Source organism: Caretta caretta, chromosome 7 (genome assembly GCF_965140235.1).
Source record: "Caretta caretta isolate rCarCar2 chromosome 7, rCarCar1.hap1, whole genome shotgun sequence".
Taxonomy (NCBI): Eukaryota; Metazoa; Chordata; order Testudines; family Cheloniidae; genus Caretta; species Caretta caretta.
The window spans coordinates 61,679,695-61,697,445 of NC_134212.1; the positions used below are offsets into that span (position 1 = coordinate 61,679,695).

General features: G+C 44.1%; 1 protein-coding gene and 1 pseudogene across 4 annotated transcripts in view; both read right to left on the minus strand.

Annotated features, from left to right (window-relative positions):
- Window positions 1-17,751, minus strand: part of LOC125639870 (uncharacterized) — a 158,853-nt gene that overhangs the window by 40,781 nt on the left and 100,321 nt on the right. The gene's annotated exons all lie outside the window — the stretch shown is intronic.
- On the minus strand, window positions 1,954-2,128 carry LOC125640706 (U2 spliceosomal RNA; annotated as a pseudogene).

Sequence of the window (17,751 nt, forward strand, 5' to 3'; positions counted from 1 at the left end):
CATGTTGGAGCCTCTAGTAATATCAAATCAGGTCTCTAAACACCACAAGCAATTTATGGGCCTAACTGTGCAAACACTTGCTAGCAGGCACAGTGTTTACTCCTGTGAAGTCTCATTGAAATCAATGAAACTATTAATGGGTGTAAGTTCTACTCCTGATACGAAGTCTTTGCAGAACCAGGCTTTATAATACTTAACAACAATACTCCGCTCTCTCATGACATCTTCCATCCAAGGCTCCCAAAGTACTTTATAAAGCTATGCATGAAAAACATGGGAGACAGCTATAATTTTTATCAATATTATGTGTATCTCTATTTGCTTGATGATTGTAGGGAGGCCTGCTGTATGGAGGGCTAAAGGTTAACTCAGTACTAGCTGGCTTGTAGCCCAGACAGGAAGCCAGACAGTGACTTCAACTCAACTGCTGGTACTCAGATGGACAATGCAGAGGTTAATTCCTTTGAAGATTACCTCCTCCTGGGCCTCTCAAGCAGGAAAAGTGAAACAAAGCACTTGGGAGGGGTTAAAAGCCTCAGCCCAGGGGCTAAGAGGGAGACAAAGAGAGGCAATGACTGCCATGGAGACACTGTCCCTCCACACCCAGACATTAGGGGTTGGGGGAAGTTACACATGCCTAAAGCTGGTAGGTAGGACAAGATGCATGTAGGCCCTTTGTTATTTTCACACTTTTCTTCTCTGTTCTGTCCCTGTGAGTAAATAGGTAATGCTTTGTTCTGAAGAGGCTGGTCTGAGTTATGAGCTGTAGCTCACGAAAGCTCATGCTCAAATAAATTGGTTAGTCTCTAAGGTGCCACAAGTACTCCTTTTCTTTTTGCATTTAACTACTGGTCACAAGCCTCTATGGCAGATACCAAAACCAGCTGGACCTGCTAAGGAAACATGGAAGGCAAACTGGTCTGCAGTAACCTGGAGACTCAGTTTAAAAGCGGGGTGAATCATGGGATTCCACCCCAAGAGAAGCTGAGGTGCTGGGCTTGGCACTTAAAGAGGTGCCCGTGAAGAGACAAAGAGGGTCAAAGGTGTAGCTTACCCTGAACTGTGACACTAATTCTCACAGTATACCTGGAAGGAAAGTAGTCTCCTGTGTGCTGGAATGTGCTGTCCATTCTGCATCAGCAACAGGTTTTAGAAGGGGAAAGAGAAGAATAACTTTCCCAGTAAAGCCATCAGGGGAAAAGAAGGCAGAAAATAATTTTATTAAGATAATGTTGAAGTAAAAAGAAAATGGTACAGAGTTTAAGCATAGAAGTTTCTGGTTATCAGGGAATAAGGTACAGATTATCAAGGGGTGCAAAATCCCGTTTAGGAATGGGTGGCGTAAGGAATACATAATCTGCAATCTCCCCGATTAGGGGTAAAAGTTTAACCGGTCAAAGTACAGACATTGAGATATGGGGGTATGTTGTCCATATAATGGCTATGTTCAGGTGTGGAGTATAATGAATGGATATGATGATGGGGATGAATCTACCCTCATTTGGTGGGATTTAATGTTCAGTGAGTTTATGGTTCCAGTTCATATGGTCCAGTGGAAAAAGTCTCCCAGTCCCTTTCCCATAGTTGATGCACGATGTCGTACTGGCTCACATCTCCTGGTACTGTCGGTGGCCGGTGATGTGTTCGATGTAGATGTCCCTGGACCATCGGATGGTGTCCGAGACCATGAGGCACCACATGAGCCGTGCGTAGCATCGACCAATCCCACAGGTCTGCAGCACACGCTAGTTGCAGGGGTCCCAAGCGCCCAGGGCTCCGACGATCAGGGCATCCATCTGCACCTCGTAGCCCTTTGCTCTCAGGGTGTCGGCCACGGGGGCGTATTTTTCCAGCTTACGAGCTCGGGCTTCGCGGAAGGCCAGGGTCCTGTTCTCGAAGGAGACCGTGATGTCGACGAGGATGATCTTTTTCAACCACAATAGTCTCCCCAAGGGGAGGTGCACCGTTCCTGGAGGTACTGCAATACCAGGTCAATGCGTGGAGTGGATGGAGCAAGCTCCTATTCCATCTCTCTGTTCCAAAAATCCATTTAATATATAGTCCTCAGATAGAGGACGTAATCTACTCCAAGCTGGAATCTGGCCAGAATGTCGTGGCCAATATCTCTGCTGTCATCAGTAGTGTTGATGAATCTGCCAGTGATCACATGTGGACAGGACCTCAGTTTTACATCTTACCCCCCCTAAAACCATGCTGAGGCGTTGGTTCAGCACTGACTCAGAGGGCAGAGTGCCATCTACTGAATCACCAACACCACTTCCTGTAGGACTTTGGGTTTTTGGATGTGGTATTTCCAAGTACTGATTAGATTTGTGGCTGTTTAGCTAAGGATATCACAGAAAGGATATGTGTGCAAGACATATAGGTTTTCCATAGGTACAGAAGAAATATTTGAAATGAAATATCCTGTCGTATTACACAAAAAATTTGAAGTGCATTATGCAAATATATACTGTTTCTCTGTTAGGTGCTGTTCATGTCTTACAGCAAGGAAAACTCAGTCATTTCAAATACAGGAAAGAAGGCAACATTATCTGTCCTTTGTGTCCTGTGCCTCCTCCAAGACACTTTAAGGAATGCACTTCTAAGAGAGGCAAAGAGTCCTGATGGCACCTTATAGACTAACAGACGTATTGGAGCATAAGCTTTCGTGGGGGAATACCCACTTCGTCGGATGCATAGCATAAGCTTTTGTGGGTGCATGTATGCATCCGACGAAGTGGGTATTCACCCACGAAAGCTTATGCTCCAATACATCTGTTAGTCTATAAGGTGCCACAGGACTCTTTGCCACTTTTACAGATCCAGACTAACACGGCTACCTCTCTGATACTTCTAAGAGAGTAGTCATCTTACTTAACAGCTAGGCATGGTTATCTCATATTACAAAAAGATTAGCCAAACTTTTCTGGGAGAGTTATACTTTTATCTGTAACTTTGGTTGAAGAAATCTTCTTTTTAAATAACTCCTAGATACACGTGCGCACACACCCATGCCCCAGCTCAAATGTATCTGGTTACTGATGCTGATAAATGTATTTGTCCCTTGATATGAAAAATGAAAGATCACAGCCTCTGGCTCCCTGCATAGTAGGTGGCTGGCTCTAAATGGTTAAACAGCACATTTTCACTGAGGTGGAGCTGGCATGCCAGCACAAACAGCCACAGTTGTACAGGATATATAACTTGTTCCTGCAACTCTGCCAAGTCCAGGCAACCTCCCCTGGAATTTGACTGCTCTTTTATAATTCCTGTGAAGAAAATTTTGCTCATATAAATGTTTGCAAAAAAGCAGCTGGAAAGGATTAGGAACATGTTTGAAATAAAGTTATAAATTAGGAGTGTTTGAGATCCTTACGTATGAATTTTTGACTGTTTACCCAACTCTAGCTGTTCCCCCTTTGCTGGCTTTTTAAAATCAATTTAACTGTCTCCATAAGAGATCCTGGTGAAGAATCCAAAACTTCCCAAACAATCTTCTCTAACTAGTGCTTACTAATTTTTGTGTCCCTAAGCAAGGTCAAGGATTGAAACAGCTGGAGACTGAGCTAATCCAATTTATAACCAAGGCTCCTCACAAATGGAGCTGTGGGATGCCTGGGAGGTCTTACATCAGCCAGCTCATGGCCAGACAAGAAGGCCCAATCCAACCATGACAGTGCATTAAAATTTCCACATTGCAGTTAATGGGAGTTTCTGGTGCACAAGCACTGGAGCATCAGTGATGCTGGAATAACCCTATTAATGAGTTTCTCCAGACAGTGACTGTACTGTGCGTGTGCTCCCTGAACACTCCGTAAACGGAGACTCAAGCCTAAGATGAGCCAAAAAAGCAGGTTGTATGTAAGCCACTTAGAAGCTGTGCCAGGCTTGTCTCAGCCAGAAGCTGCTTTTGCAGAGTGAGAAGTGCTGCTACCTATGATGCAAGCGGTGCGCTGAGGATGTCAGCCATTAGGGAGGTCAATGGGGCATCTTCTATGGCCACTACAATAAAATATTAGCCTACAGGAATCCTAAGGACCCAGTATGCATCAAAAGAGTCCACTGCTAGAGAACACAGATTCCACTAAGCAGGATGGTAGTAATACAGTAAAACAATACTCAATCAGGAGTGCACCACTGCATTCAAGAATTCAGTGCACACTGACTATGGATAAGATCCATTATTACTACAATCCCATGTCAGATTGTAAAAACAAAAGCTTTTCCTTGCTAGACCTCACATCCTCAGCACCACTAAAAAGCCTGTGAGAGCATTTGGGACAGACCTCCAAGATGGGGAACGGCAGATAGCTGGGGCTATATCCCAATAAGCTCACATTCCATGGCCAAGAGACTCTGTCATGTTGTAGAAAGATAGGATGATGATGCCTTTCAGCAGCATTTGTAGCACTAGAGCCTGGGAATTTATTGACCTTTGAGTAAACTTTTCCCAGCCATTCTAAACACTTAATGCTTCCAAAGATGTTCTTCCTTATAAGGATTGAATATCAGTCTCCTTTTCTTTGGTCTTTACTCCTTTTCCTGGATTTATATTTCTTTTCTGCTCTTTTAGGAAGCTTTTGTTTCTTCTCAGCTGCCCTACGTGCCCTGAAGTGTTGATCCTTCAGCGTATTCCCAGAAATATTCCTCTTTGTGAAGAATTGGGAAATGTGGATCAACTCTGTGGAAGACTCTTTTAGTGAGAATGTCTGTAGCATCTTTGCCAAAAGAGTCTAATAAAGGTGGCTTAATTTTTTTATTTGCCTTAATAGAGCAATCTTGCCATCGGCCCCAGAAATGATGGGATTGTTGTCTGCAACATCCTTGTTATCTCCAACCCATATCTCACAGCATCATTCCTGAAAATTTACATATCATACCAACAGGTGTTTACAAACTTCCTGGCAAGCTGCAATTCTTAACTAAACTACAGCTTCTGGACTACATTTGGCTCTAATGGGGTTGTTCGCAATTGCACAAGAGCTGAATTTGGCCTGCTAATGACATTGGAAGTGTACCATCTGGAAACACCTACTTGTAGAGTCACGCATCACCCTGTTTCAAAGCTTCTAATAAATTCTGGAAATGTTCCACAGCCTTTATTAAAAACCTGAATATGATGTATGGTTCCTCCTTTACCTTTCAACTAGGGCTGTCAAGAGATTAAAAATATTAATCATGATGTTAAACAATAATAGAATATCATTTATTTAAATATTTTTGGATGTTTTCTGCATTTTCAAATATATTGATTTCTATTACAACACAGAATACAAAGTGTACAGTGCTCACTTTATATTTATTTTTAATCAGAGGTGAAAGTAACCCAGTACGTTCCGGTACTGCATACTGGCAAGAGCCGGTGCGCTGGACCGGACCGGCTTTCCCAGGCGGTGATTTAAAGGGCCTGGGGCGCCCGGCAGTGGCTGGAGCCCCAGGCCCTTTAAGTTGCTGCCAGAGCCCCACTGCTGGAGCCCCCAGGTAGCGAAGGTGGCCGGGAGCCCTGGGGCTCCCTCAGCGATTTAAAGGGCCCAGGGTTCCGCTGTGGGTAGCAGCAGCCGGGAAACCCTGGCCCTTCAAATCACCACTGGAGCCCTCAGCCGCCGCTGCTACCCTGTGGCTCCAGCAGCAGGACTCGGACGGCAATTTAAAGGGCCCAGGGCTCTGGAGCTCTGGGCCCTCTAAACAGCTCCCAAGCCCCGGGGCTCCCAGCTGCCTCTGCAGCTGGTAGCTCCAGTGGTGATTTAAAGGGCTGGTGCTCCAAGCTGCCTCTACTGCAGCCAAAGCCCGTAGCCCTCTAAATCTTGATTTAAAGGGCCCGGGGCTCTAAAGGCCCTGCCTCTTCTGGTTGAGGCCCCGCCCCTTCCAGTCAAGGCCCCGCCCCTGCTCAGGACTCCAGCGTACAGGTAAGTCCTTTAAGTTACTTTCACCCCTGTTTTTAATACAAATATTTGCACTGTAAAAAACAAAGAAATAGTATTTTTCAATTCACCTAATACTAGTACTGTAGTGCAATCTCTTTATCATGAAAGTTGAACTTACAAATGTAGAATCATGTACAAAAAATAACTGCATTCAAAAATAAAACAATGTAAAACTTTAGAGCCTACAAGCCCACTCAGTCCTACTTCTTGTTCAGCCAATCGCTCAGTCAATCAAGTTTGTTTACATTTGCAGGAGACAATGCTGCCCATTTCTTGTTTACAATGCCACCTGAAAGTAAGAACAGGTGTTCACAAGGTGCTGTTGTAGCAGGCGTCACAAGATATTTACCTGCCAGATGTGCTAAAGATTCATAGATCCCTTCATGCTTCACCCACCATTTGAGAGGACATGCGTCCATGGTGATGACGGGTTCTGCTCAATAAAGATCCAAAGCAGTGCAGACTGACGCATGTTCATTTTCCATCATCTGAGTCAGATGCCACCAGCAGAAGGTTGATTTTCTTTTTTGGTGGTTTGGGTTCTATAGTTTCCGCATCAGTGTGTTGCTCTTTTAAGACTTCTGAAAACATGTTCCAGACCTTATCCCTCTCAGATTTTGGAAGGCACTTCAGGTTCTTAAACCTTGGGTTGAGTGCTGTAGCTATCTTTAGAAATGTCAGATTGGTACCTTCTTTGCGTTTTGTCACATCTGCTGTGAAAGTGTTCTTAAAATGAACATACACTGGGTCATCATCCGAGACTGCTATAATAAGAAATATATGGCAGAATGCAGGTAGAACAGAGTAGGAGACATACAATTCTCCCCCAAGGAGTTCAGTCACAAATTTAATTAACCCATTTTTTTTAATGAGCGTCATCAGCCTAGAAGCATGTTCTCTGGAACGGTGGCCAAAGCATGAAGGGGCATACAAATGTTTAGCACATTTGGCATATAAATACCTTACAATGCTGGCTACAACAGTGCCATGCGAATGCCTGTTCTCACTTTCAGGTGACGTAAATAAGAAGCGAGCAGCATTATCTCCAATAAATGTAAACAAACTTGTTTGTCTTAGTGATTGGCTGAATAACAAGTAGGACTGAATGGACTTGTAGGCTCTAAAGTTTTACATTGTTTTGTTTTTGAGTGCAGTTATGTAACAAAAAAAATCTACATTTGTAAGTTGCACTTTCACAATAAAGAGATTGCCCTTCAGTACTTGTATGATTTCTTTTATCATTTTTACCATGCAAATATTTGTAATTAAAAATAGTAATATAAAGTGAGCACTGTACACTTTGAATTCTGCGTTATAATTGAAATCAATATATGTGAAAATGTAGAAAAACATCCACAAATATTTAATAAATTTCAATTGGTATTCTATTGTTTAACAGTGCTATTAAAATTGCGATTAATCGCAATTAATTTTTTAAATCATGATTAATCTTTTTGAGTTAATCACATGAGTTAACTGCGATTAATTGACAGCCCTACTTTCAACCCATCTATGTTCCAGATTTTTTTTGCAGATACTGCCTGCTCTCGAGGACACATTTTCCACCATATCCCAAGTCACTCCAAAAGCTGTGTAAGAGTACCATAATACTTCAGTACTTACAGACAGCTCCATACTCAAAGAACTTCCCAATGTCATTGCTGCCATTTGGCAGGTATATATAGTGACGTGCAAAGAGGGTAAGCACACAAAAGATACATGCAGTCAGTGACAAAACCAGAAACAGCACCCAGCTGCCCTGACCCTTAGTTCCATGCTCTATTTCCTGGAACCTACTGCTTCCAAAAGCAAAAAGTATATATATTCTTTCTGCTTAATACCTTGAACATGGATTTCCTTTGGTTTTGCAACATGTGTCTGTTTATCCTCTTTTCCTGTGTTTTCTCACTCATTTGGAGTAGGATTAGTTCTTCTCAGTGATTATTTAAGATAGAAAAAAATATTAGATGATATAAGTTACATCCTGTGTACATCACAAGATCCAAAGACAGTATACATTCCTTTTTAATATGAATTACAGTGGGAAGGACAGAGAAAACACCATTAGACAGTTAACGCCAAGCCGTGCAAGAAAAGCCGATAAGTAAAATTTTCAAAACTGTCCAAGTGCCTTGGGAGCATATGTTCCATTGACTTGAAAATGGTATGTAGCCTTTGAGTGCCTAAGTCACTTCTGAAAATGAGACATTAAGTGCTTTTGAAAAAAATTTACCCAAAGCTCCTGTATTGATTTTGCCATTTCTGTAAAGATAATAGGGGCATAAGGCTATTTGTTTAGGACCAAACTGTAAGTCTATGAAGTGTTTCTACTGAGTTTTATCATATGCTGCTGCACTTTTAAGTCAACAGAAAATCCTGTAGCCAAATGCCAAAAGCAGCAGTGTTAACTCAACTCCTAACCTAAATGAACCTGTTTCACCACAAGGAAGAGAACTCCACAGGGACTGAAATAGTAACATTAGCAAAGAAGCAAAAAGAAAAGGAGTACTTGTGGCACCTTAGAGACTAACCAATTTATTTGAGCATAAGCTTTCGTGAGCTACAGCTCACTTCATCGGATGCATACTGTGGAAACTGCAGAAGACATTATATACACAGAGACCATGAAACAATACCTCCTCCCACCCTACTCTCCTGCTGGTAATAGCTTATCTAAAGTGATCACTCTCCTTACAATGTGTATGATAATCAAGTTGGGCCATTTCCAGCACAAATCCAGGTTTTCTCACCCTCTGCCCCCCCCACCCCCCACACAAACTCACTCTCCTGCTGGTAACAGCTCATCCAAAGTGACCACTCTCCTTACAATGTGTATGATAATCAAGGTGGGCAAAGAAGGCGAGGTAAGCAGCACTTTTATAAAATGTTGTCTTTGTTCCTGCTCCTCTCCCTCTTCAAAAGGGAACTCTCAGCTAGAAGGGGATTGGGTAAGAGTCCATCACTACATCGCTGTAGCTAGGCATGGGATTAGCTGCCACAGGGGATATATAGACAAGAAAGGCCATGCTAGTGCACTGCGCTCTATCATGTTAGGGGTGGTATGGATTATAAAGGGTTTTTTTATTGTTTGTGGAGGCAGGAAAAGAGGGTTCTAAGTGCCTAGATACCCTAGGTCAGACTCTCATCCTTGTTACACAAGTATAAATAAGTGGAGTGACTGGATTTATAAACAGAGTAACTGAAATCAGCATCTGGGCTTCTAATTCTACCAGATATTTTGGAGACCAATCCTGTTCCATTGAAATCAGTGTCAGCAAGACTAGGACCATCCTGTTCTCATATCTGTTTCAAATACTATGTACAACATTTTAATGAGCATAACACAGAAACTTGGAGTTGGTTCTGTATTCCTTATTCACATTCCTGATTCCTGCAAGCACTTCCATTGAATTGAATTGTGTTTCAAGGGATAGGTAAGAAATAAATATTACAACTACATGAAAATTCTGCTTTTTTTTGTTCACCAGTTTCTATTAGCCTAGCGGCTCTGGCATAGCTTTCCTGTTAGACTGCAACATGAATAACCACCAGTGTGCTGAGGGGGAAAAAATGAAACAGGCAAATTTTCCACTGAAACTGAGGGGAAAATCTCAGCAAATTTTATAATAAAGTTAGGGAAACTCTCTCTTCCTCCCAACCCCCAATCCACAATTTTACAAAACTTAAACTCTCCCATCTTAAAAAATACTACCCATGACCCCACTTGCCTCTTCAACTACTGCCCAATCGCCTTCTTCCTTTCATCTCTAAGCTGCTTAAAGACACAGTTTACAATTGCTATTTGGAGTTACTCCCCTCCAATTCCATCTCAAAGCCTCTGGCTGCCACCCCTTGCATTCCATTGAAATTGCTCTTGCCAAAGTCTCCAATGACTTCTTCTAGCCAGAGCTCAGAAGCAGTAATTCATCATCATTCTCCTTGATCTATCAGCTGCCTTTGACCCAATCAACTATGCTCTTGAAATCTGTCCTCCCTTGGCTTCCACAACAGTCCTCTCCTGGGTCTCCTCCTACCTCTGTAATTCCTCCTTCAGAGGATCCTCCTTATCTCTTCTCTAACTTTCTGTAGGGATTCTACAGGGCTATGTCCTTGGTCCCTTTCTCTTCTCCTTTTATACCTTATCTGTGGGTAACCTCATTCAATTACCATCTCTGTTGACAATTCACAGATCTTCCTCTCTACTCCAGACCTGTCTCTTTCCATCCAAGCTAAAAATCTCTGACATCTTGTGGATGTCTAGCAATCAGCTCAAGCTCAATGTTCCTAAAAAATAAACCCGTTTAATATTCCCCCTCAAGCCCTGCCCATTATCTCCTCTCTCCGTCACTGAGGACGCCACTGCAATCCTGTCCGTCACACAGGCCTATGACATGGTAATTATCTTCTCCTAAAACCTCTCTCTAGGTCCTCACATCCAGGCTCTTTCTAAATCTTGCAGATTCTTTCTGGATAACATCTCTAAGATACAACCTTTCATATCCATCCAGACGGCTAAAACTCCCATCCAAGTTCTAATCACCTTGCATCTTGATTACTGCAGCATCCTTCTCTCTGGACTTGACAAAGGCCATCTTGCCCCATTCATATCCAGTCAGAATGCTGCTGTGAAGATCATTTTCCTCGCCCATTGCTTTGACCATGTTACATGTCTCTTTGCATCCTTCCACTGGCTCCCCCTTCTCTATTGCAACAAACACCTTATTAAATTGCTGTTCACAAATACTGCCATGACTCCTGGGAGGTGTGAGCCTTACTTAATCAACAATATCGGTCTATATTTATTAACTATTTCTGGCTGTTTATTCTGTGCCCCCTTTTCCCCATAATAAAGTTTTCTTTGTTGTACTATGGACTCAGAGCTTGCGCAGGGGCAATATTACTTATCAAAAGCACCCAGGGGATGGGAGGGATTCAGTTTTCCCAGGTTTCTGGAATGGGGCTTGAGCTGGTATTATTTGTTAAGTTTTTAGAAGCAACCACTAGACAATTGAATCTGCCCTTGTGCTGCCAACAGCACTTGGCAGAAGTGGTACACAGGAAGACCTTTGTGCTTTCTCCCATGTTGCCACTCACACTTGGGAGCAGCTCCCTGCCAACCGCTGAAAAGCTGCCTCATTATCCTTCTTCAAAAGACTCCTGTTCTGTGATGCCTACAAAATAATCTTTTCCATGTTTAGGGCACTGGTATGCTGAGACAACTGTCAATTGTGCTGAGCAGTATCATCTCATACTTTCCTAGAACATCAACTTGTACTGTATCAACTGCTGTCTCATTTTAGAATTAGATTGCAAGCTCTTTAGGGCAGGAACGGTCTCTGTCTTTTTCGTACAGTGCCTAGTACCACGCAGCCCCGGTCCGTGACTAGGGCCCCCACGCACCATCAGGGCCGGCTCTAGGTTTTTTGCCGCCCCAAGAAAAAAATTTGGGGCTGCCCCCCACCCCAGCCCTGGGGTCCCTCCTTCTCCCCTGTTGCCCCAGCCCTGGGCTCTTCCCCGCCCCCCCACCACATCCCCCTGACGCCCCAGCCCTGGATCACTGGTAACTTGCTCCCAGGGTGGGTCATCAGCATCCCGCTCATGACACTAGCAGGGGCGGCGGCTGCATCCACCCGACTCCTTCCTGGCGCTCAGGGGGCCCTGACTCTGCCCGCTCCCCCCTCGCCTCCAGCCAGTTCGGCGCAGGCAGGATCGGGGTAAGCAGTGGGACTCCTGGGATGCGCTTCAGCCCAGGGTCCCTCCAGCTGGGGCTCCCACCTCCAAGACTGGCTGGGAATCTGGAGGGCAGAGCCAGGGGGACCACCCAGACAGGGCGCTCAGGAGCCAGGGCAGGGCAGCCCCAGAGGGAGCGGCCAGCGGAGCCCCGGAGGGTGGGACGTGGGCCCTGCATGGCAGCACCCCGGGCACCGGTCCCCTCTATGGCCCCGATGTTGCTGCTGCTCCTGGCCACCATGCCACTGCCCCTGGGCGGCTCGGGCCATTTCGCCCAGCCATTGCTGCGGCGCTGGGGGGCGGCCGCCCTGCAACACTTGCAGACGGCTCCTCCGTGCGCCCCATGGGGCGGCCCCCAGCCCGAGTGTTCCGCGCTCCACGTGTCGGACCCCGCTGGCAGCACGAACCACAGCGTCTACCTGGGTGAGCGCCTGCAGGGCCGGCCCCCAAGCAAAAAAAAAAAAAAAAAAAAGAAAAAGATGGCCCGAATACCGCCCCTACGAATGTGCCACCCCAAGCACCTGCTTGCTTTGCTGGTGCCTAGAGCCGGCCCTGGGCACCATCGTAATACACATAATACAGACATATTTTTCTGCATACTCTGATTAGATGTTCTACTTCTTTAGAAGTTTGGATTGGGGCCCATTGCAAAGGCACTTGATTGATTTACAATCAAAATAATCCTTTTACATATCAGGGATACAAATCTAGTTCCAGTCTGCAGCTGTTGACAGAGCTCTGCAGTTCATGGAAGCTGGGAAGAATTAACACACACCAACTCCTGCCCTCAGGGCAGACAAGTCTCCCCTGGAGGCTACTGTTACAACTCTGAATTCCACCTGAGAGGGTGGAGGTGTAAGAGCTAACAACCACACTCTTTCTTCCCCGCAGACCAGCAAAGGCTTCTGAGAGAGGATACTTCTCCAGGTATGGTAGGAACTATTCATACTTGTTAAGCTGCCTCTCTGCCAGGACACCTGCTATGGTGTTGGTACTGCTTGGCTAGGTGGCCCACAAGGTCAGTGCTTTCTTCCCCATGGGCAGACCAACCTAGGTTAGTCTAGGCATTTGTGGTCCTTTGCTGTGTGAGGGCCTGCTGCATGAGCAAGCAGGGAGGAATGGAGTCTCTAATGGCGTCCAGGGTGGGGATCTCTTGAAGAGAATAGTGCCCAGTGGTTGTATAGCATGAACAGCTGGAGTTAGACTGCCTCCCCAGTTATATTACTACTAAGACTTGCCTTATAGATCTCACCCTGGGAGGTTTGTTTGCTTCTCATCTTTCACTAAATCTCTCTTGTTCCTGTTGCAATGGTCTCAGAATGGAGATGCCCCAGCATCAAGAATCTGGGGGATGGGGAAGTAAATTGGCATCTGGTTCTGACCCAATTTGTCATTTTCAGTGCAGGTTACAGCTTTCTGACTGGCTAAAACTCCGCATACACAATGTTCCCTGTCAGCTCTTTCTGCGAAACTCCTGTAAGTTTCCAAATGCTTGGTTTCAGTGTGCTTTTTTCAGAGCAGTATAGGGTATGTGAACATAGCATTCCCTTGAAAAACTGCCTTATAGAGTTTACGGTCAGCATTAGCAGGACAGCTGACTCACCAAAAGACTCTCTGTATGTTTCTGTTTGTCTTGTTTGCCTTCTGGCCTTGGAGAGTCAAAATGAGGTTCTCACCCCCAATGGGCCAGCTGATTTTAAACTAAAGATGGGCCCATGCCTGCACACAAGCAGACATTTTGGGATGTTTTATAACTGGATCCAACATCTGCACCTCAGACTTTAGACATTAATTGACTCATCACAGCATGGCATATTAGTTTGTACAGAAACAAGTGACAGATGACTATCCCAGCTCTGCACATTTTCAGGCATCTACGCAAACCCAATCAACCCCAGAGAGGGTTGGAAGCGTATACAGACTGAATCTGCTTTGGGCATTTGTCACAATTCATGCACCATAGGTTAAAGACAGATATACTGTGCACCAATGTAGCAACCCACCAATGCAGCCACTTCTGGGGCAAAACAGGCAGCAGTGTGAGAGCACACAGCAACTCTGTATTGAAAAACAAGGAAGAAAAACCACACCTCAGATACCCACTTTATACACCCAAGCTCCAAAGCAGAATGAATAAGATCAGAATGATGGCTGGGATTTATTTTCAAAGGTTTCCCAAGGAAGTTAGGCACCCCAACTTCCTCCAAAGGAACTGGGTTCCTAATCCTTTCAGCCTCTTTCAAAATTCCAGCTGAAGTGTCTAACAACACTGTACTTGAGCAGGATTATATTGTTTTGATTTTTCAAGCTCCGTTCCTATCTGGGCACCACACTAAAATAGCTGAGCAAACAGTTGGTTTCTAGACTTGAGTGAAGCAAGTTTTTAAGACTGATTACATTGGCATTTGTTCAGGGATAAAAAGCAGACTATTACAGCTATTCATGGAGAAACATGCAACCTCAACCAGCTTCCCAAGAGTGGCCAGGGACCTACAGCTGATAAACTCTGATACTTTCACCAACAGGAATAAAAAAGATCACTGAAACAACACTAAGCAGGCTAAGTGCAGGACAGGAAGACAGTTAGTTTAAAAAATACAACCTGAGCAGCAGAATTATACCTAAAGGAAATGAGATCATCTTTCACTCCTTGATTAACACCACAAACAACTGACAAGTAACCTGGAGTCATTAAAGCATGAGAATTTTTATGATTCACATTTACTTAAAAATCAACTTCTTTGGAAATTCCTGACAGCCTACAGATGAGCTGTAGTTTGAGTGTAACAGTTAAAAAGGAAAATCACATATATTTGTTTAAGTTATCACCCTCCAGTGTTGCAAACTTTACCAGTTTATTAAAACATAATTGTCCTCCTTGTAAGAGCCAGAAGTGACCCGATTTGAAAAATAAACTTAACTGCTAAAGGGAGAAAACGAAATGGTTTACTGAACAGGTGCCCAAGTGTGTGAACTTTCAGCTAGAATATTCTAAAACAGTGTCGGTAATAGCACATTCCTTTACACATGTACCATTAAGACTACAACTGAGTATCTTGAGATCCATTCCCCTGTATTTTAGCATAACCCATTATCCGTTAGTTTTAAAGTGTAATTCTACAGTCAAAACAGAACAGATTCAGGAAACCTGCTGTCTGCATGTATTTATATGTTCAGTTTTTTACTCCAGTGAATGCTGCAGAGATTACAGTTTACAGGAGAATAAGCTGGACTCTACCTTGGCTTGCACATCCTCAGAATTGTTGGCTAAATGTCAGATGCCAGGCTATATCCAATGCTCAGTTGCATTCAAGTAACTGTGTAGAAGACAGATGAGTTTTACAGATAGCTGATGGAGGGCAAACTTAGACCTGTAGAATTTCTATGGGCCACAAGCAGGGAAGAACCCAGCTTGACTTTCATATTCCAAGTTGAGTTTGAGTTTGTCCAAAACCACAACAAACAACATTTTACTGGTTGTGGGACTGATTCTGATCTCAGTTATACCAGATGTAAATCATGAGCTACTCCATTGAATCAATAGAGTTACACCATCGTAAAGCCAAAATTAGAGAAATCAGAATCAGGCCCATAACAGAGCAAATACGGAGCCGTGGTCCTGCAACTGCATCCATATAGCAAGCCTGCTGCAGCTGTGCAACCCTGCTAGCTTCAATGGGGTCCTGCGGAAGGGTTTGTCCATGCAGCTGCAGTTGCAGGATTGGAGCCCTGATCTGGAATCACTGAGGCTTTGATTCAGCCAAGATCCTAAGAACGTATGTAACTTTAAGGACATTAACTTTAAGGATTTAAGTGTTATTCACTTCACACATGTGCCAAAGTTCCTTACTGAATCAGGGCCTGAGGCGCTAAATCTGGAACTTATGACACCATTTTTAAGAGGCACTTTTCAGGCTAGAACTTCAGTTCCATGGAAAGTTTCTATATTTTAGATAATGCTTAAATTATTTATTTAACTGACTATTTGATAGTTCTATCTATTGGGCTTTAAATAGAGGCCACAAGAACAAGTGTATGGTGAATGCATTTTATTTCTTCCTGATTTTAATATCTGACTATCACTTGTGAAAAAGAACATCCTGAACAAACAATTCCCAGGCTTTCACACAGGGAAATGAAAGCAAATGGAGATCTACTGCCTTTAGAATCTCTCAAGCCCATACGGCTAGATAACCGAGCCCATGCATTTTTAAAAACAGTCAAACATGTAGCACAGATACACACAGTGAACAATGTAGTGTCATATAGGAAGCAGCAGGCCAGAGAGCAAGACTTGCTCACAGGTCACCGATCTCAATTTCCATATAGTACTGTAGATTCCTTCTTCAGCTACATGACTTCTCAGTCTTTAGTCAAAGTCTTTCCTGGGCACATCAGCTCATTGTGGCATTAGTTCTTTGGTGATCTCTTCAGCAGGCCTTTCATTCCCTCAGTAGTGCTCCCAGATATCTCAGCTTTGGAATTCTGAAGGCCTCCCTTATTTTTCTGTCCCATCACAGCTTTTGCATCAGACTTGCCAAGTGAAAAATCAACCCTATGCAGAGGTTGCAGGCAAGGCCTCCCCATCACTTAAGGCAAACGATAATGGAGAAATCCTGCCTCCATAGCTGCAGAAGGTCCCATGGCAGCAGAACAAGTCCAGCCTCTGGGGAACTGTGCACTCCCACCCCCGTGCAACACAGATCCCTACTGTGGGGTTCTCCCTGTGCATCAGCACTTGGGGGCAAAGCCAGAACTGCCATAGTGCACCTCCTCCTGATCTCTGCCCCTTAGCCTGGTGGATAATGGGTGCACAGAGCTACGCCCACCGCAGCCTCATTCCCCAGCACCATTTACTCAACCATTCAGGCATGAGGATTTGGTCTGAAGGAGTTGAGAGGGGGTTGTTGTGATGCAGAAGGCCTTGTCAAGCCTTTACTGTGGTGAATGTTGCCCAGTATGTCTCAAATGGAGAGACAGTGGGCCAGAACCTCCCCTAGATGAGGCCTCATTGCTGCATCTCCTCAGCCGAGGTTTCCATCCACCGTCATGCCTGTCAACATGCGACAAGCCAGTGTAGCATGGGACAAAACAGCTGAAGTGTAGAATGCTGGGATTCTGCTGCACACTGCATCCAAAGGCAGATTATGAAGGTTTTTAACTCCAGAACATTGATGTCAATATTTTCTCTGAGTGAGAGGATGAGATGTGGCAAACAAGTAGAATTTAGGGGGGAAAGGAAAAAAATCTACAGCATAATTTAGCCCATTTCTGAACTATTTCTAATGAGACTGTTACAAGAGGGAAAGGAAACTAATATAACACTACAGCAACATTTAGCCCTTTTTTATCGACAAGAAGAACAGGTGGTTTGGAGTGATGTAGCTGAAGTGTAGTTCACTGCTTGTGGGTAGTTCATGATGTGTGGGCATATGCTATAAGGGGACAAATTCATCCCTCCTGTAATTTCATTGGCCACAGGGGTTTTACACGAGGGATGGATTTAACTCAGGGACTGTAGCAAGGATCTGAAGCAGTCTATCAGATGTGTAATAGTGAAGAAGGCAAAAAGGATTTTATCAAAGGCTTTTAATGAAGGTCCCATTTCTTCCTTTTCCTACTATCTGAGTGATCTGCCTCCAGTCTCAACTGTGCAAATGGCATATTAAAAGTCAGCAAATAAACCAGTCTTCTGGGTTTCCTTAAAAATCTAGAGCAAGGTCTTTGCTGACTTACACCCTATAAAGCCCTGTTGAAGCCAACAGGGTTTCACTGGGATTGCGGCTTGGTAAAATTTGGCCCATTTTCTTCTTGGTAGCTCAGTCATAGATTTCCAAGATGGACGATTCTTCAAATGATTACATTAAATCACCATGCCAAAAAAAATGAGTGGTTCTAATGAAGCTTAAAGGCCGTGGTTGGTTTTCTACTCACCCTCAATTTTGGGCTTCCAAGTTAATCTATTTTCATCCCCCCTTGATACAGTAACCATAAACTCAACTTGCTTTCCTCAAACAAATGACCTGTTCTAATACTAGTAGCCCTGGCTGCATAAACAGAGTATAGGATTTGAGAGCATAAGTAATCCCTTTAC